The 26,121-nt window shown below is 40.4% G+C and overlaps 1 non-coding gene across 1 annotated transcript; it reads left to right on the top strand.

The window, feature by feature from the left end:
* The first annotated feature begins 15,409 nt into the window (after positions 1-15,409).
* On the top strand, positions 15,410-15,512 carry LOC136137385 (U6 spliceosomal RNA). Its single transcript, XR_010656724.1, has one exon. It is a non-coding gene; the product is annotated as a U6 spliceosomal RNA (small nuclear RNA).
* Positions 15,513-26,121: the final 10,609 nt, after the last annotated feature.

Genomic DNA, 26,121 nt, shown 5'->3' with positions numbered 1-26,121 from the left:
CTTATTCAGTCACACCATTGTTTGAATGAATTTTTCCTCGGTGTTTATGGGTTGTTTAAGAAGAGAAACATAACATAACTTATTCATTCATTTAGTTAATATTTTTAGATCACCTACTCAGTGCCAAGCACTAGTCCAAGTGTTGCATATACTCAAATTATTGATCTACTTGGACCACATCAAACAGAAGCATTTTATCTCCTCAAGATGACCCTCATGTGCTCCTGGAGATCAAATAGGAATGCAAATTTAATTAACTTAAGGTCTGGTCAGCTATCCAGAAAAAGTAAAAAGCATACTCTAGTTGCTTAAGATTTTTAAGCGAAGAATGATGACACTTGACTGTCCATTGAGAAACCATTTCTTATTACTCTGGTCCTATGTCTTCTGTACACACTAAAATATTTATCCAGGGCTTCTCTGGTGGCACAGTGGTTGAGAGTTCGCCTGCCGACGCAGGGGACGCGAGTTCGTGCCCTGGTCCGGGAAGATCCCGCATGCCGCGGAGCGGCTGAGCCCGTGAGCCATGGCCGCTGAGCCTGCGCATCCGGAGCCTGTGCTCCGCGACGGGAGGGGCTGCAGCGGTGGGGGTCCCGCGAACCGCAAAAAAAAAAAAAGTATTTATCCAAAGAGAATGTTGAAAGGAATTTATTCTCCAATGAATAACCTGATTCTCCAAACACGAAATTCACTACAGTTTCCAACACAAGAAAGAGGGGAAAATGGCACAGAAGGCGATAGCATGACACACTGAGGCACCAAACTTGAGTCCTCCAGCCTCCTCTGTGCTCGAAGCTTTACCTTGGCTGTTCCCCTGAGCTTTCAACTGGCTTCAATTACCTCTAGATTTAGCTTCAACAAACAACCAAGTATTGAAAACTCAATTTTCCATTCTTCAAAGTGCATTACCAGAAAAAGTGAAATGCAAGGCAACAAAGAGCATTTAATCATTAGGATCTTGCCCCTTGCTGTGGTGAAACCACACGGCTTGGCCCACTTCCAAGGCTAGAATTAATGAATGAGCAGGAATCTCAGGGAAAGCCTTTAACTACAGTCTGCTTAGCCCACAGAGCCTGCCCCTTTATTGCTCTTGGCATGTCTGCCTCTGTTTCTAATGGATCACCTTCCCGGGGGAATACACACAGGGGGAAAGGTGCAGCCTTATGAATTCCTGTTTCCATTTCTTTTCTTCTCTTTAGAAACAGACTTAAGGAGATTTAATTATGCTGAAGCAGAAAAGTCTTGAGTCTTAAGACTAAGACAGCAATCAACTGTGTTCCCTCTCTGCCATTTCTCAGCTGTGGGGAATCTGACACTTGCTTGCAGCCATGCTCCTAGGCTCCAGTATCCCAACATCCAACCTTCCTTCAGCTCGGACCTCATGGGCCTCACAGCATCAACATCACAGATCCCTCTACCTATACTCTACCTTCTTGAAGAGGCAGTGTGTTGTTGAGTCAGGGTCAAGGGCAATGCTGGCTACATCCTAGGGCTGGAACTTCATTAGATAAGCTAAGTTAAGAGCTTTTTGGCTTCTATTCTAGGTCTCCTCTCCTGATTGCTTCTCTCTGTTGGGCCAGCCTAAAGCTAGAGCAGGAAAACAGGCCTGAGGGTGCTTTGTGCCATTTACTGTATGTAGGCTACCCAATAATCATATCCTTCTTCTTATACGGACGTCACCTCAATAGGCTTTTAAGGAGTTCCCTCTACCCTCTCTAGACACAGACTGGCAACTGGCAACGAATCACCCTGCCCACCGCTAACCAATGGGTGAGCGCATGACATAAGCTGGGGCCACATACCCTCCCTCCCCCAAATTTCACTCTTTAGCAGGATGATTAGAAAGACTGAACACAGATTTTTTTTCTTGAGGAAGAGGACAGTTTAGGGGAAGACACATTATCAGTTCCTGCTCTAAAGAGTCCACTTCTCCACCTTCTACTGCCCCCAGCACACACAGACGCACGCTGTTGTCCTGTTCATCAGCCTCCCTTCTGTTCCACGAGTAATTCCACACCCTTCCAATAAATTCCTTCTTTGCATCAGTTAACCAGGGTCAGTTTCTGATACTTGAAACCAAGCAGCTGCATAATAGGTTCATTTTTTTCTCAGTTTAATAAAGCCAACTCAAGGATGTAACTGGTCTCTAAAGATGGTCTATGCTTCCAATCTTCAAGGAAATCTTTGTAAATGTACATTATATTTGTGTGGCACTTCCCAGGCTTTAAAGAACTCTCTCTCTCTCTCTCCACACACACACACACACACACACACAGCATGTGCATATATATAATTGCGCATTCATATATACACGTGCGTGTGTGTGTGTGTGTGTGTGTGTGTGTGTGTGGAGAGGGATAGAGAAAGAGAGAATCATTCTCAACTGAGACTAAAATAAAACAAACAGCTCTCCAACTCTGTGACATAAATAGCTATTGAACACAGAAAAAAGTGAAATGAGGTGCTTAGAAAAAGAATGGCATTGTAAATGTCCTCAGATTTTCTGGCTCCAGCCCAGAATGCTTTTAAGTAAACAACACGCAAAAGCATAAAACCAAATGCTTTAACACTTACTAATGAAGTATTATAGACCCCTTATCTCATTGAATCCTCTTCATAGCCATCTGGGATACTATTAGGCTTATTTAACACTATGAAGTAAATGAGAATTTCAAGTAAATTGTCTTGTGTCTCAGCTAACAAATTAGAAAAACAAGATGATGCAACACCAGATCATTTGGAATGCCAAGTCTATGTTCTTTACCCCACATCATATCCATCCTCTACAATGGGGGAAGAAACATACCCTTAATGGACTTAAATCAGAAAACACTTTTAATAAACGTTACTTGATAATAAATGGTTTAATTATGGGAGGGAGGGGTAAATTTCTGCCACTGAACATATATCGACATAAATTCAAGGTAGATTCAAGAGTTCAATGTTTAAACATGAAACAATAACCAAGTAGAATAAAATATAGGCAAGATTTTTCTGATCTCAGGGTGCGGAAAGCCTTTCTAAGCTAAACAAAGGAAGCATCTTAAAGGACATTATTGATATATTTGACTGCATACCAATTAAAAACATCTGTAGCACAAAAAGTACTATGAATTGAATCCAAAGACAAACAGGAAAAATATTTCCAAAATACATTATGCAAGATAAATAGTCTTAGTATATACATATTTCTTCTAAAAGAAAAATTAATTAATCAACACTTCAATATAAAAATATAGTCAACAGTCGTACAGTCAAATCACAGAAGTAATAGATAGGGGAAGAATACATCTAATTTAAAAATACAGGTTCTCTAATAATAAAAGAAATACAAATTAAATAAACTATGAGTTTCTATTTTCACACACCACATTGACAAAAGTTTTTTAGTTGTATCAATACTATTACAACACTGAATGCACTGAGTAATTCTGTAGCAAAGACTTTAATAATATGTAACAAACACCTTAAAAAATGTCATTATAACTTGTCTCAGTGGGTAAGTGTTTTAAAAATACATTACATTTATATGATAAAACGCAAGGCAGTTATTAGGTGATAGGATAATTTTCATCTTCTTTGTTTATACATGTCTATATTTTCCAAATTTTTACAGTGAGTATCTACAGGACAATGTGTGTGTATGTACATACATATAAACACATATATTGCTATACATACACACATGTATATATATATACACATACACATAAATGATTTTTTTAATTTTGCACATTTAAGTTTGTATGTATTCGTGTGTGTGTTTATTGAGAATTTTAAACTCAATGGGGCATAAATAAGAAATCATTTCATTCTTATCTTATTTTGTCAAATCTCCCTTTTCCCGCCCATGTTGATACCCTAGGCAGAGTCCATAATTTCTGGATTCTTTCAGTGATTTGGAAACTCAGTCTTTTCATTTTAAAACAGAGTCTGTTCTCTGCTTTGGGGCTCTCTCTCCACCTCCAACCCCAGGCAATGCCCCAGCTTAGAGGCCCTCAGATGGAGAGGGGACCGTGGTCTGCACTTGCCCTTTCTAGGTTGAGGTGGGGAAGGACGTGGTGGCTCCTGGGATACCCCCTGCTCTCCTTCTTATGGACCCAGCTTTTCCTCTCTGAGGGGCAAGGAGCCCAGGAGGCTCCACTGGTGGACCCCGCAGAGCCATCTTCACATGGCTCCCTGCTTTGCAAGATCCACCTGTGCACCCACTTCTTCTGCACCCTTTCTCCTCTCCGCCACTCTGATGTTCCCAGAGCCTTTTGTTTCTGAGGCTTCTATCCGAGCAACTAAGCCATTCAGGATAGAGGTCTCCGGGGCTTACCCGTCATGGGGAGCGGAGAAAGAGTTAGAATACAGAGCAGGCAACTAAATGCCTCTGGATACCTCAATTTCTCTTCATTCCTGTCCCCATGAGCTCTCGCCCTCCAGCTCCCTGCCTCCCACTCTCCTCCAACTCATTCTACACCCTGCAGCCCGAGGACTCCTTCTAAAACCCACACCCAACTGCTTAAAAACCTTTGAGTGATTTCCCACACCCTGAGGGTAAGCTCCAAAGCTCCTCACGGGGCCGTGAAATGGCATCTGGTTTCTCCTTAGTGTCTACCTTCATTTGGTCCTCCACTTCTTCTCCCATCTTAGCTGCACTGAATGTTTACCTATCTCCAACTAGTCACACTCTCCCCATTAGGTCTCCACACACGTGTTCCCTTTTTCCAAGGTACGCTCAGCCACGCCCAGTCCTATCACATCCGCCTCCCCCTTCACCTAATCAGTGTCTGCCCATTCTTCAGACTGCAGTCTAATCTATTACAATCCCTCAGGGAGGTCCCCCTCCTGAGACAGGGCAAGGTCCTCATGGACCCTTCCATCACCTGTCATACACTCATTATACTATTTTGCGATCACTGATTTAATTTCTGTGCTCTCTCATAGGCCATAGTTCCGCTGAGAGTTAGAATTGCATCTGCCATATTTACAGGAGTTTATATCCTCAAGACCTAGCACCTAATCACTTAACCCAGAATAATAAATACATAATGAGGATTTAACTATAAACGAATTCCTAAACTTGGATTGAAGGCTGCTTAAGGGTATCTGGCATGGTCCTCTGCAGGACACAAGCTGAATAATCAAAAAGAATTGAATAAAAGGTGTATTTTTTCCAAACTGTGGGCACAGCCTAAGGAAAGCAGCAAGGGTGGAACAGCATCCTAAGACCTGTACCTAAGGAATCACTTACTACCCCAAGGCACAAAGGGGAACAGGAGGGAGCCTCGCTCAGGATCTACTCAGAGATAGGTCTGCACAGAGAAGGGTACCTGAGCAGAAGCAAAGCTGATATGAACCTGCAGTTCAGCAGGGAGTCAGGGAATGAATACCTGAACTTCTCCCTCCTCTCCACCCCCATCTCCTGTTGGTGTCTTCCATTGCCTGAACAAATCCAAAGCCACAGGACAAGGAAGTACAGTGATGTGGTCCATCTAAACCAAGTTTCCAGGGTGCAGAGCAGGGTGGAGAAGAAGAGGGGGTAGATTTGGAGTGGTACCAGCACCAGCAGAGGTTTTCCTAGCTCTACATTTCTTTGCATCCCCCTCAGTGCCCGGCACAGAAACAGTGGGCCATAAACACCCATGAAAATGGATCCACTAAATTGAATTGAATGAAACAGAATGGAATTGAATTGCTTTGAACTGAATGGAGCGAACCAGACTGCTAAGTAGTTTCCAAGTCAAAAGTTGTCTTATCTTTATGGTATAATCATGGATCTCGCACCCCTGAATTCCAGTACAGTCTCTCTAAGCCTCCTGGTTTAGCAGAGTTTGGAATGCACAACATCCTGTGTTCCGAGCAATTCCAGTGAATCCTGCAATTCACTGTTACATGGCATTATTTGTAACTTCATATGTTATCTTTAAATCCTGGGTCTCCCTCCCCACTAAGTTTATAAGGCATGGTAAATTGGGCAAAGAAATATTGTTTGTCTTTAGGGTTTCAAACCCTAAGAGGTAGTAGACTGTTAGAGGTTTATACACATGCATTAAAAAATGAAAAAAAGGAAAGTGCTACTTTTACATGGGATTTCCAACATTTTGCAGCAGCATCTGTACAAGCCTCCAGGTGCTGGTATTGGCTTGTACAGAGCAGCACCTTGTGAACACGAAGCTGGTAATTTACCTGGTGCAGCGTCTGGGAGCACAGAGCCGTTTGAACAGCAGCTGATGCTGGGGCAGGTGGTGTGCCCAAGGCATTACTGGCGTCCCATTAGGAGAGCAGTCAGAGTCCTGGAGTTAGAAGGGTCACACGGGCCGAGTCAGGCTGACTCTAAAATAACCTGTCCAAAAAGCAGTCATTTTAGTGGAAACAGTTGCCAAACTCTTAAAGTAACAATCAGATGATTAGATAGTCCCCTGTTTACCCAATCATGTTATTGATATTTTAGCGTAGGCCCAGTCTTAAAAAAAGACAATTTAAACCCAGTAATTAAACTTGAACACAATGCGGGACTTCCCTGGGGGCACAGTGGTTAAGAATCTGCCTGCCAATGCAGGAGACACGGGTTCGATCCCTTGTCCGTGAAGATCCCACATGCCGTGGAGCAACTCAGCCTGCAAGCCACAACTACTGAGCCTGCATGCCACAACTACTGAAGCCCGCACTCCTAGAGCCTGTACTCCACAACAAGAGAAGCCACTGCAACAGGAAGCCAGCACACCCCAATGAAGAGTAGCCCCCACTCACCACAACTAGAGAAAGCCTGTGCACAGCAACGAAGACGTAACACATCCATAAATAAAAAAATAAATTAAAAAAAAAAAGAAAACTTGAACACAATGCAAGTCCAAAGTGTCTAGTTGGACTAGAGGGTCCTTTATGACTCCAGTAGGGGAACAGAACCCAACCTAGCTGCTATAGGAAAATTATTCTTTGTCAGATTTTTGGTATAATAATGAAAATCATAATAATTTCACCCACAGTTAAAACAGTATGTGTAATTAAATCATGGTATAATGGGATTATACGGCTATACAGAGGCTGAAAAATCACTGATCTTGATGTCAAGATCTGACAGAACACAAAAAAGAAACCCACAAAAACCTCACAAAAGTAGTGTTTATAGAGTCAACTATAAAATGGCACAGTGATGTGATCAGTTGTGTAATATGGAAACTCAAAACAAAAAGTTACATCATTCATTAAAACCTACCTAGTCTGTTCATTCCAAAAGAGAAGTCATTTTAAATTAGGTTCAAATAGCATAAAGGGAGGTGGAGATTTGAAAATGATAAGGACACACTTTAAGCCAAAAGATTTTACGTCACTTTGCTGTGCAGCAGTGATCGGCACAATGTTGTAAATCAACTCTACTTCAATAAAAAAAGATTTTTTAATAGCTATCCACTCATGAAAAATCTGAAAGACAAATTAAGGAAACACTCCCACTTACCACTACAACAAAAACAATAAAATACCAAGGAATAAACCTACCTAGGGAGACAAAAGACCTGTATGCAGAAAACTATAAGACACTGATGAAAGAAATTAAAGATGATACCTACAGATGGAGACGTATACCATGTTCTTAGACTGGAAGAATCAATATTGTGAAAATGACTATACTACCCAAAGCAATCAACAGATTCAGTGCAATCCCTATCAAATTACCAGTGGCATCTTTTACAGAACTAGAACAAAAAATCTTAAAATTTGTATGTTGACACAAAAGACCCCGAATAGCCAAAGCAGTCTTGAGGGAAAAAAACGGAGCTGGAGGAATCAGACTTCCTGACTTCAGACTATACTACAAAGCTATAGTAATCAGACAATATGGTACTGCCACAAAAACAGAAACACAGATCAATGGAACAAGATAGAAAGCCCAGAGATAAACCCATGCACCTATGGTCAGCTACTCTATGACAAAGGAGGCAAGGATACAATGGAGAAAAGACAGTCTCTTTAATAAGTGGTGCTGTGAAAACTGGACTGCTACATGTAAAAGAATGAAATTAGAACACTCCCTAACACCATACACAAAAATAAACTCAAAATGGATTTGAGACCTAAATTTAAGACTGGACACTTTAAAACTCTTAGAGGAAAACATAGGAAGAACACTCTTTGACATAAATCACAGCAAGATCTTTTTTGATCCACCTCCCAGAGTAATGGAAATAAAAACAAAAATAAACAAATGGGACCTAATGAAACTTAAAACCTTTTGCACAGCAAAGGAAACCATAAACAAGATGGAAAGACAACCCTCAGAATGGGAAAAAATATTTGCAAATGAATCATCAGACAAAGGATTAATCTCCCAAATATATAAACAGCTCATGCAGCTTGATATTAAAAAAACAAACAACCCAATCCAAAAATGGGCAGAAGACCTAAATAGACCTTTCTCCAAAGAAGACATACAGATGGCCAAGAAGCTCATGAAAGGATGCTCAACATCACTAATCATTAGAGGAATGCAATCAAAACTACAATGAGGTATCACCTCACACCAGTTAGAATGGACATCAGCAGAAAATCTACAAACAACAAATGCTGGAGAGGGTGTGGAGAAAAGGGAACCCTCTTGCACTGTTGGTGGGAATGTTGATTGATACAACCACTGTGGAGAACAGTATGGAGATTCCTTAAAAAACTAAAAATAGAATTACTGTATGATCCAGAAATCCCACTACTGGGCATATACCCAGAGAAAACCATAATTCAAAAAGACACATGCACCCCAATGTTCATTGCAGCACTCTTTACAATAGCCAGGTCATGGAAGCAACCTAAATGCCCATCAGCAGACAAATGAATAAAGAAGATGTGGCACATATATACAATGGAATATTACTCAGCCATAAAAAGGAACGAAATTGGGTCATTTGTTGAGAGGTGGATGGATATAGAGATTGTCATACAGAGTGAAGTAAGTCAGAAAGAGAAAGACAAATATCGTATATTAACACATGTATGTGGAACCTAGAAAAATGGTACAGATGAACCAGTTTGCAGGGCAAAATTTGAGACACAGATGTAGAGAACAAATGTATGGACACCAAGGGAGGAAAGCCGCGGGGGGGTGGGGATGGTGGTGGGATGAATTTGGTGATTGGGATTGACATGTATACACGATGTGTATAAAACTGATGACTAATAAGAACCTGCTATATAAAAAAACAAATAAAAGAAAAAAAATAGCTATCGAAAATCACCGACCACCCTGGGAAGTCCTGAAACATTTTGAAACCGAGAGAACAAAAGCAAGATGGGAGAAGCAATTATTAAGCTGCTGAAAAGTCCAGAGACAGGGACTGGACCCCAGAGAACAAAGAACAAGATGGATGAACCCACTTCAGAGACAATCGGATCATGCATTGCTCATGTCAAGGATCTGAAAACCCAGGGGGCGTCTCTGATAGAGCCATCTTGGGAAGGTCAGTGTGACACCACGCGTGTGACACCCTCCTGCTCTTCCCCATCTGCTCGTCCTGGACCCAACAACTGGAGAAGAAAGAAGAGAACCTGATAGGCAGCAGAGTCGAGGGCGGGGTGCCTCTACCCGTCATATGACCGTGGACCACAGACCAAGTCTGAGCTTGATGGAAGGGAAAGGGAAACAACTCTGATTAGGATATAAGATTGAAGACTTGACTTAGACCAGACTATATTTTTCAATACCTGAAATCAGACTGTTTCTTTCCGTTAAAGTGACTTGGCAGCTATGGGATTTTTTCCAAGCTGTTATCAAGGGACAGGGAAGAGAGAGCTGACACATCAAAGAAGGCAGCAGTAAGCAGAAAAGAATGTTATTTCCTCTTTGTATTCAATTAATTCAATCAAGAAAACAGTTACTTGTGGAACTAAGTGTTTACAAACCCCAATCACACTAATATTAATGCCCCCCACCGACACACAGAGTATTTTAAGAGGCATAGAGCCCACGCAGAAAAGTCTGTCTGACTAGTCAGTCTGAGTCACTTATACATTCTCAAATTGAAGGAGACCAAGCCCCAGGATTGAGGGTCCTGATTGTCCTACCATAATCATGTAAAAGTGGTAAAGAACATTTCCCCAAAGGAAGGGGTGCTGGAAAAGAGAGACAAACAAAAAACAGTGGATGGACATTACAGGACCAAAGTGGAGCATATCACAGCAGCTGACCTACATGTTTTGGTTTTGTCTCAGTTGTCAGTAATCATCTCCTTCTGTCTTTTTCATTAATCTACTTTTTAAACTTCTCCCTTGAATATTAGGATTGATTAAAGGAATCAAAGAGCAGGACATCTGTGAGGCAGAGGGAGTGTGGGGTAGACTTCAGGTCAGCGGGTTCTTCCTGGAAGCTGTATGAACTTGGGACAAATGACCTCATAACTTTTAAGTCTTAACACTCCTTTAAAAACTTACAAAATTGACCTAACAAAGGAAAAAAAAAAGTCAACGGTCACATGAGTGACTTCAGAAGCAACTTAATTAGGTATTGGTTTTCCTTAGAGGAATAAAATATATAATCTATATTATGGTGCATCCAGTGGGTTTTAAAGATAAGGTCAAGAAACATAAAAGTCACCTTTTATGTTAAACAATGAAGAGATTTATATAATAAACTGCCCAGGTAATAAGTAAAGGTCTAAATAGAAGGGAAAGAAAGAGGATAGAAGAGAAATAGAAACGGAGAACAAAAATTTCAAGGAAAAGGCAGAGGCAGAGACAAACACAAACAAATTACAAAGAAAGAAAAACCAGGCAGGGTGAGCGAAATAAACTAGGGGGTGGGGTGGGGTGGGGAGCGGGAAATACAAGCTAATGTCTGTATGATAGCAGCGCCATCTTGTGGCATAAAAGGATAGTGCAGCTGATGGCTTCTGACGCCTTCCTCTCTCTCAACTGTACAGTAACTGCAAACAGTAATTTCACTTTCTTGGTACATTTGCAACGAACCAAGTGAAGTCAACTAGCGGGAAAAGCCCAATGTATGGACTGAGGTTTCCCAATTCTTCCGAGGGGAAACAATGGCTCATAGAACATTCCAAACATTACAAAGATGAGATACACCTGAAAACATTCAGAACCAATCTAAAAATAATGACATTTGTAAGTAAAGTTTTCTTAATATTAAATTTCCTGTGACTTACTTCTGTTTCATTTACCTCAATTAATTCATTTATTCATTCAACAAAGAATATTTATTGAACATACATGATGTGCCCCAAATAGCACTCTGTGGGTGGGAGATACAGCAGCTCCTGACCGATGAAGCTTCTGTTTCAGTGGAAGATAAACAATCCAGAAATAAACAAGTAAATATAAAGTGCCAATTGCGATTGGGTGCTACAATGCTAACCAAAGAAGGATGTGGCAGATAGGAAGCATGGGGGTGAGAGGGCATTACTGTTTTATCTGGGACGGATAGAATGAAAAGGAGCAGAGACATGAAGTGAGGGAGTGAGTCATGTGGCTTTAGGGGGAAAACAGACCCAAAGGGGACTAAGAGACAGAGGTGCTCAGGCTCTGGAATCAGACACACTTGAGCTAGAACCCCAGCTTATCATTTACCAACTCTGTTACTTGATCTCTCCAAGCTTGCATTTCTTCAACTACAAAATGAGAATTAAAATGCTTTCTTTGTTATACTCTCGGAAGATCAAATGGGGATAAAATGTTGCAAAGGTTATATGCATATAAAGTGCCTTGCACAGTGCCAGGCACGTGACTCATATACAAAAGGGGGGGGAGGGATAAATTAGGAGTTTGGGATTAGCATGTACACACCACTATATATAAAATAGATAACCAACGAGGACCTACTGTGTAACACAGGGAACTCTACTCAATATTTTGTAATAACCTATAAGGGAAAAGAACCTGAAAAAGCATATATATATTTTTTTTTATATATGTATACATATGTGAATCACTTTGTTGTATACATGAAGGTGACACATTGTAAATCAACTATCTTTCAATTAATAAAACACAATAAACATTAGCTATTACCTATGTCAGTTTTTTGGGGTTTCTTTTTTTGCGGTGTGTGGACCTCTCACTGTTGTGGCCTCTCCCGTTGCGGAGCACAGGCTCCGGACGCGCAGGCTCAGAGGCCATGGCTCACGGGCCCAGCTGCTCCGCGGCATGTGGGATCTTCCCGGACTGGGGCACGAACCCGTGTCCCCTGCATCGGCAGGCGGACTCTCAACCACTGCACCACCAGGGAAGCCCCCTATGTCAAGTTTTGATCGATGTGACATTATAGACACAGATTTGAAAACACCTTGATTCTTACGTTTTTATGGGATTGTTCAATAATAATAGCTACTATCAATTGACTGTTTACTCTATTAACCTTATGTTAAATCGTCATAATATGTCAAAAAGGGGTAATATTGTTTCCATTTTACAGATGAGGAAACTGAGGCCCAAAGAAGTTAAGTAGCTCGCCCATGTTCATTCACGCAGTCTGTGTGAGCCAGAATTCAGACCCAGGCAGTCTGACTGAAGAATCTGTGTTCTTCGTCACAACAGGAAACTAGCCCTCAATTAGCTGGGCACAGAAGGCAAGTGTTGGAAGCCAGAATCCGAACCCAGACTTCTCATATCTTCCCCTCCATGTACCACTCATTCGGAATTGATTTAATCTCTGTGATTCAAATTTGATCATTACACCCAAACTGCACCAATATGATGCCAAAACAATTGATTAGTGAAAAATAAGATTTCAAATCACCTACCCAGTTGTTTTTCACATTAGGGGAAATAGCAACCCATTAGGGAGTTGTGAAACCAATTTGGTCAATGGTAATCAGCTTCTTTTAAAAAAATGAAATAAGGCTTCCCTGGTGGCGCAGTGGTTGAGAGTCCGCTTGCCGAGACAGGGGACACGGGTTCGTGCCCCGGTCTGGGAAGATCTCACATGCCGCGGAACGGCTGGACCCGTGAGCCGTGGCCGCTGAGCCTGCGCGTCCGGAGCCTGTGCTCCGCAACGGGAGAGGCCACAACAGTGAGAGGCCCACGTACCGCAAAAATAAATAAATAAGTAATAAATAAAGAAATGAAATAGATAAAATGTAAAACACTATAGAGGTACACATAGTAAGGATAAGTATTTTCAAGTAAAACTTTGTTTCAGGCGCGGGCGTGCCGGCACGCGTCTATTTAAGTCCTCAGCACTCTCTGTATTGTGATGTAAAATGCATTTCTTGCAGTGCGCCTCAGTCTAAATATCTCAAAAAACACTGATTTAGGTGATATTCTTTAATCTTCTCCAAAAAGTGATTAGTTGCTCAATTATACTTTTTGATTTCCAATCTAGCCTGTTGAAATCAGGTATGTACATCATAAGATGAATTACCAGAATGGAATTTTCATGCCTTGTTCAGATATGTTGCTGTCATGGACAGACCAAGTCTTTACCTATATGTTATCAGCAAATCTGGAACAAGAGTACAATTTTTACTCTTTAGTGTTTATTATTCTTCCCAAAGACTTGTTGGATATTGTTTCTTTCATTGAGGAGACAAGTCATTTTAGCCTCCAACACATACTGCCTCATTTTGCTAATCATAAAATTTATGTCACACACTGAAAAAGAATAAACAAATTACAAGCCTTAAAGAGACAGGTTGGATTTTCAACCAGTAGGTGAGCTTATAGACCATATATTCAGCCATCCTCAGGCATTTTTCGAAGTTGGAAATGTCAGGCATTTATATGGTTTATTTGTAAAGCACTAACAATAATTGGAACATTATGGTCTTATTATTTGCCAAAGAAATTTATCTAAGCAATTCAAGTGGTTGAAGGTTAAGGGTGTAGAAAAATGTCATGTGACACCAAATAAAATTTTATTACTGTTTTTGCACTTATATAACTTAGAAACACCTACTTAAAATAAATAAATAAATAGCTTCCTCCCTTATGACAAAAGTTTAATCTTAGCTCACACTTTTAGAGACATGACATAAGGCAAAGGATGTTTTGATAGCTTTAGAATTTTCTGTACAAAATATGATTTTGAGCCAAAAATATCAATACTCAAAACGAATCAGTAATCAAAATATCAATCAGTTCTCGTAGTATGGACTTCGAGGCCAAAAACAAACAAAAAACAGAAAACCTTCAATGTGTCTGATAGTTTAGTTCCATGGTTGGCCTTCCTTGGTGTCCTTCAGTCAGTATCAGAGAAATTTCAGAAACTGAAGAACAGAGGTGATCAGAGCTCCTTCTCTACTCACCTTCCAAATCACCACCATCTCTAATGCTACCACTTCCACCATTACCAGACCTACAAAGTCTAGAGCCCTCTATGGGGAAAGCAATGAGTTCCTAAGTCTTGTCATCAGTCCCCCAGCCTTCATGTAATAATCATTTGCTTCCCTATCTCTCTGCATCTCCACAATTCTATTCAGCAGCCACAGAACAACTGATTTCCAAGAGAAGACTTAACACTTCTATGGCCCTGATTTTCCTGATCATTTCTGGTTTCGAATACTTTGCCCTCCAATCCTCAGAAACAGGGTTGAAATTGTGCCACACCTCCACGGTTGCAGCCTCTGTGACAGGTATCACTTATCGCTCTTTCCTGCTGAGCCCAGACACAGCTTCAGAATCCTCCTCAACCCTGCAACTGCGGCAACCGCTAGCAGCTAAACAGAGTTGACATGAGATTGAATGTATTTGACCTTCGTGTTACACACCATCATAATGTCTAAAACCAACACTTTGACATTCAAACACTATATCTCAGACCGTCCCTGGCATTTGAGAGGGGAACAAAAACCAATGTCAGACAACACGTTTGATTTTAAGGTTTGGAGGAAAAGGGTTGCAGAGTTTTGCATAATAAGGAAACGAATAGCTTCCAGGGAACAAAAATGGTCATGATTAATATGAACAAATAATGGGAAATCTAGTTCATCCCCATGTCTAGCATTTTGCCCCATTGATCAACCCAAAATCAAACCTTTTGTCAAATAAAGAGCTGTTAGTTTTCAGATTTAAACAAAATTGACACTACAGCTATGACAACGTATTCCCTTTCTGGAGGACATTTGCAGTAGAAGTCACATCTCAAAGGGGAATCAAAGGATTTCACTTTAAAAGGATTTGACTTTAAAGAATTTCAGCCAGGAGAAAACTGGAAATCTTTGGTTATGGCAAGATAATATATGTAATATATTAATTTATGTCTTATACTAGTCTAAACTAAGGTAATTATCCCACTCTGGACTCAAAAAGGAGCCAAGCTTCCACGTTTTTCCCCATGGAAAGTGGGCAAGATCCCCACAAAAGACACAGAGTATCATCTGAAGAAAATATCTGATCTACCCAGACATCAGCATTAAGCTGAGAGGAAATAGTATTTGAGTTTCTTTTAGAAGGGATAGGTTTAATTGAAAGAACATATGTTGGAGGCTCGCTTTGGCAGCACATATACTGAAATTGGAACAGTACAGAGAAGATTAGCATGGCCCCTGACCAAAGATGACATGCACGTTCACGAAGTGTTCCATATTTTTAGAATCTGAAAAATAATAGATATATATGTACATATGTATAACTGAATCACTTTTCTGTACACCTTAAGCTAACACAACATTGTAAATGAACTAGACTTCAATAAAAGAAAAAAATTGGGTAAGTTGGGTGGGGGGGAGCAATTGGATCCCCTTCCCCCAATTAATGACATTAAATGCAGGAAACAGGCTTCTTTAGTAAAAAAAAAAAATAACTAAGATAAATAACAGCTATGCAACCTAACACACTGTGTTTGTAGTCAATGCATTTAATCGGAGTTTTCGGAGTCTTCATACTAAAGTGGAATAAAAATTGTTTTGAGGATTAGAGATGGTATACACAAAGTCCTTAGCACATAGTAGGTGCCCATGCAGTGCAGTCAGGGCAGCTTCAGGGGCTGATGTCTTCATGGTCATGACATCCTTTGTTTACTGATATAGCAGGTGACGTTATTTGTCCAAAGTAGAGAGAGGAAAAATATATTGGTGACATGTGGGACAGTTGAGGTTGTTTCCTCAGGAATTGGTGGGTATTGATCCTACTCTAGCACCTGCCATGAAGGAAACTTACTGTCTTCAGCTGATACGAGCCCCTAGGGGATATGTTAGCATCCCATTGACACAGGGTTATTCTTCCCAAAGATAATGGGTTCGAAACGCAGAGCTAGAAAATCAAAGCCCAATGTTGATCTACCTGGCACCAATCAGTAGGTACAAATGGTGTTTAGGGAGTTTGCAGCTTTCCTATCACCCTTTAAATGACATCATATAACCAGTAGGTCTTAAGTCTACCCGTATTCCAGGGAACAGAAAATCACCCCAGGTCTTTACTTCATCCTGCACTACTACGTATCACCATTAGATGGCAGCAGTTGGCAAATAACTGCGTAGTCCAGGCTGGGACTGATTTTTTTTTTTCTTTTTAAGGCAGAGATCCACACTTGGGAAAGTAAAGCGTGGAAGGTGAATCACACGAAATAGTCTTTCAATAGGCTTCCATTTTCATTTTTCTCCATTGTTCCCCATCTGATAGCCCATTTGGAAAAACATGCCCCTGGGTATTCAGTATGTGAGGATTCCAAAGAACAATTGTCAAAGTGTTCTTCCATTGCTGTATCACAGGCCTTTGACTATTCAAGTGATACTGGAGGTATAAAGAAAGTACTGTAGCAAATACGGCCTTGCAGTAGATCATGCATCTGATTTAAGAGATTAGGTAAGTAATGATTTTAGGTAACTCAAGGATACATTTGGTGAAATGTGACCTAAGTAACATTTTGACATGTATAGACTTAACAAGACTTAAGTTTGCTCCCTTTGAGTGGAAACAAGGACCATGTTACAAGAGGAGAAGGGAGACATTTTCAAAAGTAAAGCTGGAACAAAATAAAATAAGGCTCGCTTGAAGAAGAAAAACAGCCAGTGTAAAAAGAGAAAAAGTGATTTATCCAAAAGATCAAAATCGGTAACTGCTGTTTCACTGATTTGGGCTGAGTTCTCTTAGCCAGCGTTCTGCTCTAGTTGACCAATCACAATCGTCCCTCTGAGAGAGAAAGGAGTGTGCAAATAAAGCCTATGTAGAAGCAAGGACACAACCCCTGGCTCCTATTCTCTCTGAATGAAGAGATCCACAAGTTGTCTCTGGCCTTGGGAAAGCTCTCCAGGCATTGGATGTGCTAAACACTTGAATTCCATCAACTCACCTGATACTCCCGAGGACAGCATGTTAGCAGCAGGGGTTATGGGTTGGGTCCCTGGTCCTCGATCCCACACGCCTCCCGGCCAAAAAACTGAAACATAAAACAGAAGCAATATTGTAACAAATTCAATAAAGACTTTAAAAAACAAGGAAAAAGAAATGCAGGGTCTAAGACCAAGACTCTTTCCTCCTCCAGGGCAAGACGTGGCAAAGTGAAAAGAGATAACACCAGCCGCTGAGGGCTCTGAATTCAGCGCAGGCACCTGCCCCTGTTCTCTATTCGGTTCCGCTGACGGAAAGAATCGGAAGAGTGGGAGGTGGAGAAAGGTGGGTTCTACCCGCCGCCAAACTGAGACCACAGCCTGCAACTGTTCCCTACCACCACCCACGATGATTGGGCAGCTCACGTCTGTGTTTACAGTAGAGACAGCCATTTCTGTGCTACAACCTTGTCTGTTGTGGTAATAAAACTGCCTGCTATTTGTTTTGTTTTGAGCATCACATGGCCACTTCCATCGTAAAGTTTCTCACAGGTCTTCGCTTAATGGTTTTGGCAGACATTGATGACTGGAATGGAGTCATCAGAATGGAGGGTTTTTTTTTTTTATTTCCAGCTTTATAGAGATTTAATTGACATATAACATTCTGTAAGTTTAAGGTGGATGCCTGTTGAGTTGATACATTTGTATGTTGCAGAATGATTTCCACCAAGAATGGAGATTTTTTAATCCTATCATTCCTCCTGCATTTATTAGCTAGAATTATCCAATAAAGAATGTTCTCTCAACAATTGTTGAATTACCTGAAACAAAAGAGGCGGGGTAGATGCTTCTTTCTTACCGTCTATTTTCAGAATAGTGAGCTGGTGCCCACGCAACCTCCAAACTAACTTGTTGATTTTACATACTTGATGTGTTTCACAGTGTTGTAATCATTATTTGTTTTTACATTCTTCCCAAATTTGGCCAGTGGGAAATCCTTCAAGTTGGCTCATATAATCTTGCTCTGGGGCATAATAACATGCCCCCAATTCATCTCAAAACACTTTCTTCCCCAGAAGTAAAATTACGCATTTTTCCAAGGATCCCTGTTCCCTTTAAGATGGAAGTGGTACTTAGGTTTTACATTCTGGGTACCCAGAGTAATCATTTAAACTGAGATGGTCATGCTTCTAGGCCTTATGAGTGGACAGGGCTAGGAAATTTGTAGTTTTTAGAAAGAGAAAAATAAATCATAAATACTGATATTTCTAATTCAAATCAAAGATTACAGAATTTTTACTTCAATTCTTTTATTTTAAGTTTGTCTTTTTTTACTCTGAAAACCTTATCTCCTAAGGGTATTAACTTAATTTCTTAGCTGCTTTATCTTGCACTCTATATAATGGTATTTAAAATAATAATGTGAATATTACCACTAACAACTAGCTGAAAGAATTCAATCTAAAAGATCTCTTTTAAAATTTATTTTATTGAAGTATAGTTGCTTTACAATGTTGTGTTAATTTCTACTGTACAGCAAAGTGATCAGTTATATATACATATACATTCTTCCATATTCTTTTCCATTATGGTTTATCACAAGATATTGCATATAGTTCCCTGTGCTATACAGTAGGACCTTGTTGTTTATCCATTCTCTATATAATAGTTTTCATCTACTAACCCCAAACTCCCAATCCATCCCTCCTTCACCTCACCTCCCCCTTGGCAATCACAAGTCTGTTCTCTATGTCTGTGAGTCTGTATCTGTTTTGATAAAAAGTTCATTTATGTAAGAGATCTTTATACTTTTTTTTTGTCCTTAGGATATATCTCCCTAGGAATGTGAAATCGAAATATGTCTTTTAAAATCAGTTGAAATAATTCTTGAGATGGTTATGCCACAGAATTGATATAAAGTTAAGTTCACTTTTTTCCAGTTTATTTTAAAGTTTTAGGGCTTGCTGTGCTTTGGTTGCTTTTCTCTTTGATTTAACTTTGTTTTTAACTATGTACAATATTTACGTGATTCCAAAGTCAAAAAAAACAAAATAAATTTCATAGAGAAGTCTATGTCCCCTCCATATCCTCTAATTCCTTGTTCCCTCCATCCCATTTTTAAATTAATTTTTGGTTTATCCAGCTACTGAAATTATAAATAAGTATGTATTTCCTATGTCTCCTCCTTTCTTATCTAAACTATAGCATTGTGCAAACATGCATGTGATGCATTTTGTTTTTGTTACTTAACAATATGTCTCGGCCGTCACTCTACATTACGACGCAGAGGTCTTCCTGATTCCTTTTCACAGCTACATAATATGGCATTGTGTGGATGCTCCAAAGTTTATTTAACTAGCCTCCCTTCGATAGACGTTTGGGTTGTTTCTAGCCTTTTGCTAATTGGTTCTCTACATTTGTCTTATTTTGCCCTCCCAAGAGTCCAGTTTTGGCTTCGTCTTATTTTATAGAAAAAGGAACTACTGCATAAGTAGTTAAGGACTTGACCAAAAGTCACAGAGTTAAGGGGGGAGGAGGGAACCAAGGATTCTCCCACTTCCATAATTTCTGTCCTTTGCACAAATCTATATAATTCATACTTCGGTGTAAATAGCTGGTAACACCTTTGTTTTAGAGTGAGAAGGAAGGGGAGGAAGTGAGAAGCACATGCTTTACGGTAGATTGTGGAGGAAAATTTAGCCTTAAGTTCAAGGCTGGAATTTCAGGTCTCAGCCAGACTGTGGGAGGAGTATCTGAGGGAACAGCTGGCCTCTCTGGCATTGTCCCCAGTCAAAGGAATGCCACACATCCACAAGCAGGTGGGTCTATTTTTGGCAGAAGGACCTTCTCAGTGCCTGCTAAAATCACATCTTGTCCCCTTCTATCGCAGGGCACTCAAGACTCCCTTTAAAGGATATAAAACAGTCCCTTCTCGACTCTTCCCTCATCTGTGACTACCCACTTTGTCTTCTTTTGTACTCTGCAGACCAGGGGGAAAATGTTACATATACTAAACCACACAGAGCAAGCCCAGTTCTGATAAGTAAACATCATTTTACAGCCTTCTTATGGGAGAACTTAAGCTGATGTTTACAGGAAGACTTAAAGACTTGGAACAGAATCTTTCATTAATTTTCCCTTTTTCAGAAACGAAATTGAGCTATTTGTAATGAGGTGGATAGACCTAGAGTCTGTCATACAGAGTGAAGTAAGTCAGAAAGAGAAAAACAAATACTGTATGCTAACACATATATATGGAATTTAAGAAAAATAAATGTCATGAAGAATCTAGGGGTAAGACAGGAATAAAGACACAGACCTACTAGAGAATGGACTTGAGGATACGGGGAGGGGGAAGGGTAAGCTGTGACAAAGCGAGAGAGAGGCATGGACATATATACACTACCAAACGTAAGGTAGATAGCTAGTGGGAAGCAGCCGCATAGCACAGGGAGATCAGCTCGGTGCTTTGTGACCACCTAGAGGGGTGGGATAGGGAGGGTGGGAGGGAGATGCAAGAGGGAGGAGATATGGGGATATATATATATATATATATATATATGTATAGCTGATTCAGTTTGTTATAAAGCAGAAACTAACACACCATTGTAAAGCAATTATACTCCAATAAAGATGTAAAAAAAAAAATTTCCCTTTTTCCATCACTCTATTTTTTTAAGGGACAATGTCAATTCTGAAGGAACATAAGCCCATATCATTATGTTATTTTAAAATGAGCATCTCAAGGTAGTGCCTCATCTAAGAATATATTTAGCCCAATCTCCTCCCACCTACTCCTCTCCAAAATAATCATATTTAGAATAAAGCACGGAGACCACTGTAAGACAGGAGGGTCAGCAGCTTTTCAACTTCAAGACACAAACCATATTCACTGCACAGTCCTTCCCAAGGCGAAACAGCGGCCACTACATCTTATAGAGATTTTCCAAAAGGGTTTAAACAAAGGAGCTTTCATCTCCGCCTGAGTAGTCGGAATACGCCATTCCCTCAGTAGTCTTGTTAATAAAGGTCGTATTGTGCCATTGCTACGCTTCTGAAACCAAACAGCACAAGTAAATTAGGCACATAATCATAGTACTGCAGACGAGGCAGCAGGGGGGATCTGATCTGACCACGTGAGGATCTGATCTCATCATGGATCTGACCAGCTTTCCAAGCTAGTCTGGCTCAGGACTCTCCCCAGCTCAGCTGGGTGGACCCACTCAAGTAAAGCCAGTACCCCATAACTCTGACCTTTGTCTTGTCAAGACCCCATAATTCTGACCTCTGTCTTGTCAACTTTGACATGTGAGTCAATGCCTGAAAGTTCACTCACTCAGCATACATGAAGTTACTTTCTGCCATGTGTCAGAGATGAGGAAGGAAGTTGTGAGCAACGCACACACACTCCCTGTTATCTGAGAGAAATGGGGAGAAATAGGGATATAGAAAGACAACTCTATACAAGCTAAGTGTTACAGCAGGACCTTGGGTACATTTTTAAGCTCTTTGTGCCTGTTTGTAAAGGAGGATGACAAAAGTAGCTAAATCACAAGGTTGTTATGAAGAGTAAAACACCTAGTATCAGGCACAGGGTAGGTGCTCCACAAATGTTAGATAGAGTTAGTTATTAAGTGAATTTGAAGTTAATGTAAAGCTAGGTCTTCTCCCTATCCTTTCTGAAGCATATCTTTCTCCTCCAGGGTTTCATTTAATGAACCCAACAAGCCTGTAACATAGATGCTACCCTCATTTGGAGAAGTTGAGGCCACAGAGATGAATGGGCTTCTCCAAGTCTTACACTTCACATAAAGTAGTGGTGGAACCCAGATCAACTCACATCAATTCAGCCCCCAAAATTCCTTATGCTTTTAATCCATACCTGATGCTACATTCCCTGTGAGAATCAAAACTATGAATAAATACCCAGAAGAGAGAGAGATTAATTCTATCAGGAGGCATCTAGAGAGGCTTCTTGAAGAAAGAAAGTGAGCATACACTGCCCTGCTAATCCTCCCATGGCTCCTTACTGCTTTACAATAAAGTACAAACCCTTCACCAAAGCCGGAAATCCTCTTTTCCTTTCAGCCCTTGTATCTGAGTCCCCAACAAGTCCTATAAGTTATAGCCACGAATTTTATCCCAATACATCATTTTTATCTATCTATCTGCTGCTACCACCCTAACCCAAAGTACCACCATCTCGTGTTCAGTTTGGTTTCCCTACTGATCTCCCTGCACCCCTTCCTGCCAACCTAAAATCCATTCTCTGCATAAGAGCAAGGGTAAGCTTAAAATGCAAATCCGACCGTGGCACTCCCCCACTTTAAAGTCCTCCAGTAAATATCATTTGTATTTAGAATTAAATCTAACTTCCTTTCTGTGACTCTACGTATACATGGTCTGGTGTCTGCTTATTTCTCCCACTTCATCTAGTCAATGTCTTCTCTCCACTCATCATCCTGCAGCTGTAAATGCCTCCTTTATTTTATCCAACAGAAAACATTTTTGATCTCATCTCATGGCTTTGCACTTGCTGTTTTCTCTGCCCGGGATGCCATGGTCTTTTCTTACAGACTTGTTCCGTCTTATTTTTCAGATCTCAAATATCACCTCCTTAAAGAGATCTTCCTGAGACACTTCATTTAAAATAGGACCCCATTCCTTCTGCCCCTCCCACCTGCCCCGTTTTTTTCTATTACTGCACACTGTTTAATTCCTTTAAGGTGCTAATCACACTCTATAATTTTTAATGACATATTTATTTGTTGACTGGATCCCCATTGAAATGTGAAACTCCAAGAGGATGGGGATTTTGCCTCTATTGCTCCATATGATATCCTGGGCTTATCGTAGACATTCACGACATAGTTATTAAAGGGATGCAAGGAAGGGAGGAAAGCAAGTTTCAACAGCATTTTTTCAGAAGCATAAGACTTGAGCAGGTAAATGTACAAGGAAAGTAGGGAGGCAATTCATAGCAGAAGGAACAGCTTGAACACAAATCTTGAGTCATGAGTTCAAGATTTGTTTAAAGAAGGACACGTGTACTAATGTGCCCAGAAAGTAGCTGTATAAGGAAACTAGGATCTTCAGTCAGTTTACAAATGCTTGTCAAATGCCTGTGATGTCACAGATACTGCGCTGGACGTTCCCGTTACATACTACTGCATAGCAGATTATCCTAAAACTTAGTGGCTTAAAACAATCACAATCATTTATCTTCCTCACAAAGCTGCAATCTGAGCAGAGCTCAGCAGGGGCAGCTCATCTCTGATCCACGTGGCATTGGCTTGGTAGACTCAACTAGGGACTGGAAGATTGACTTCCAGGACGGTTCACTCCCATGGCTAGTTAGCACCGGCTGTCGCCTGGGAGCTCGGCTCCCACTGTGAGCTGGGGCTCATGCTTCCTCTCCCTGTGGGCATTTCTACAGATTGCTTGAGTTTCCCCACAGCACAGTGGTTGGATTCCAACAGCAAGGGTCTAAAGGAGAGACGCAAACGTGCGTGGCATTTTTATGACCTGCCTTTGGAAATAACATATCATCCCCTTCAGCTCTACTGTTTGAGGCAGTCACAAAGATCCATCCAGTTTCAAAGGGAGGAGACAGGGAATCCACCTCTGGATGGGGAAGTGACAAGCTTCTAGAAGAGTACTTGAAATAGGAGATACTGTTGCAGCCATCTTTGTGAAACAGCAATACAGTCTACCACTCAGGGATACAGCAGTGAGCTTGGAATTACAGTACCAGCCCTCAGGAAGCTCGGACTAGAATGAGGAAGACAAACCCATATGGTTTTGTAAAGTGTAGGTTCAGTGATGGAGGGAAAATAAAGTGTTACGCTGAGACCAAATGACCTGTTGCTACGCTCAAAATTTAACAGCTTAAGACAATAATCAGTTGCTTTCTCACAGTTCCAGTGGGTTAGGAATTCAGGAGTGACCTAGGTGGTTCTGGTTCAGAATCTCTCGTGAGGCTGCAGTCACCACATCAGACTGGACTGCAGTCGTTTAAACTCTTCCGCTTCCAAGATAGTTGCTGGCAGGAGGCCTCAGTTTTTTGCTACATGGACCCCTCCACAGTGCTGCTTGAGTGTTCTCACAAAATGATAGCTGGCTTCCCCTAGAGTGGGTCATCCAAGAGAGAGGGCAAGGAAGAAACCGCAACTCCTTTTATGACCTAGTCATGGAAGCCACACACCATCACTTCTGTTATATTCTATTCATTGAGCCCTTACTCAAAGCCAGAGAATTAAGCTCCACCTCGTAAAGGGAGAAGAATTTGTGAACATGTTGAAAGCCATCACAGACCTTATCTATTATGCAATGGAAAGAAATTTAGGAAGAAGTAATAATTGGGTCAGACATACTTTAGATAGATCACCCTGCTGGTGATACACTGGATAAATTTGAGAAAGGTAAGACTGAAGGTCTGCAGACAAATTAGAAGAATCCTGAAATATCCCAAAGAGAGATCAAACAAGTCTAAGTGACTTGTAGCAACAGAGGATGAGATGGGTTTAAAAAATGCTAAGGAGGCAAAATTGTGTTATGAAAGAAATAAAAGCATTCAAAAATTAAATGTCATATTTTAGACTTGAGTGTCTGATTGGAGTGATGGTTACCAATCAAGATGGAAAATCCATGAGACAAAGCAGATGGAGGAGAAAGAGAAAATTCAGCATTAGATATTTTGAGTTTGAGCTTCCAGTTTTAGTGAATGAACAGTGGTAGGTTTTCTTGTTTTTGTTTTTGTTTTTTTCTTGCCACTGCAGCATTTATTTTTGTCTTATTTTGTTAACAGCCTCATTTTTACAAGGTGATCCTATCCTCACCCACTCTGCTTGGACAGGGCTGTACCCAGTGATGTGCTGGTAAATGATCTCTCCAAAATAAGTAAACAAATAAAGCCCTAGTTTGTAGCGTGGATACTCCCACCTTTTCAAATTTAATGCTCGCAACAGTTTAACAACCAACTCAGAAAATTACTGGAATGTTATAATCAACTGGTCCTGGTACGATGGGACTATATCTCTGGTTTAGCAATGAATCACGTGACCCAGATCTAAGCCAGTCAGCACACTGAATTTCTTCTTAACATGGTGACTGGTTCAGAGATGGACATTTTAGCCAATCAGAGCCAATGAGATGCAAAGAGATTCTTGTTATGCATCTGGGAAAATACTTTTATTTTTCCTTGATACTTGTAATTAAGAGATAATGCAACAGCACTATTACACCATGTGAAGTTTCAGAATGGAGCCAGCCCGCCCTGTGCAAAACAGGACTGAGAGGTGGAAAGAAAGTAAATCTAGATGACATTATTTAAGCCATAAATCTAGCTGTAGCTAAAACTAGGTCTATTCATAGACTTTCCAATTAAGTGAGCAAATGAGTTCTATTTTCCTTTTTCTTCTTTCTTTCTTTTTTTCTTGTGTAAGTAAATTTTGTTTTTCCTTTCCTTTACATTCAGAGTTTCTCAGCTGATATGTGTGACATCCAGGTCCTTGGTTATATAAATCTGAAGCTCAGCAGACAAGTTCAGGATTGACAGAATTTAGTGAAAATTTAATCCATGAGAAGAAACAAATTCACCAGGGAGAGAACCATCCTGCTAATCATAATTTTCTTAAAATTCTATAGAATGAGAGATATGGGAGCAACGTTAGAGATCATCCAGTCAAACTCCTTCACTTAACAATTATGAAAACTGTGTCTCTAAAAGGTTCAATACTTTGTTCAAGATGACTTGGCTCTTTAGTCTTTAGAGCCAAGACAAAAACCGTGATTTCCTGACTCCTATGTATCCCTTTTCCCAATCATGGCAAATTCTGAGTTATAGGATCGAATTTAGCTGAGCAACTACATATCGTATTTATATTATGAACAAGTAAATGTATCATATACTACTTTTCAGTTTAATGGATAG

The sequence above is a fragment of the Phocoena phocoena genome, chromosome 17 (assembly GCF_963924675.1).
Source record: "Phocoena phocoena chromosome 17, mPhoPho1.1, whole genome shotgun sequence".
In the NCBI taxonomy this organism is placed as follows: domain Eukaryota; kingdom Metazoa; phylum Chordata; class Mammalia; order Artiodactyla; family Phocoenidae; genus Phocoena; species Phocoena phocoena.
Note: the sequence above shows the minus strand (reverse complement) of the source record. Positions and strands in the feature narration are given on the sequence as shown.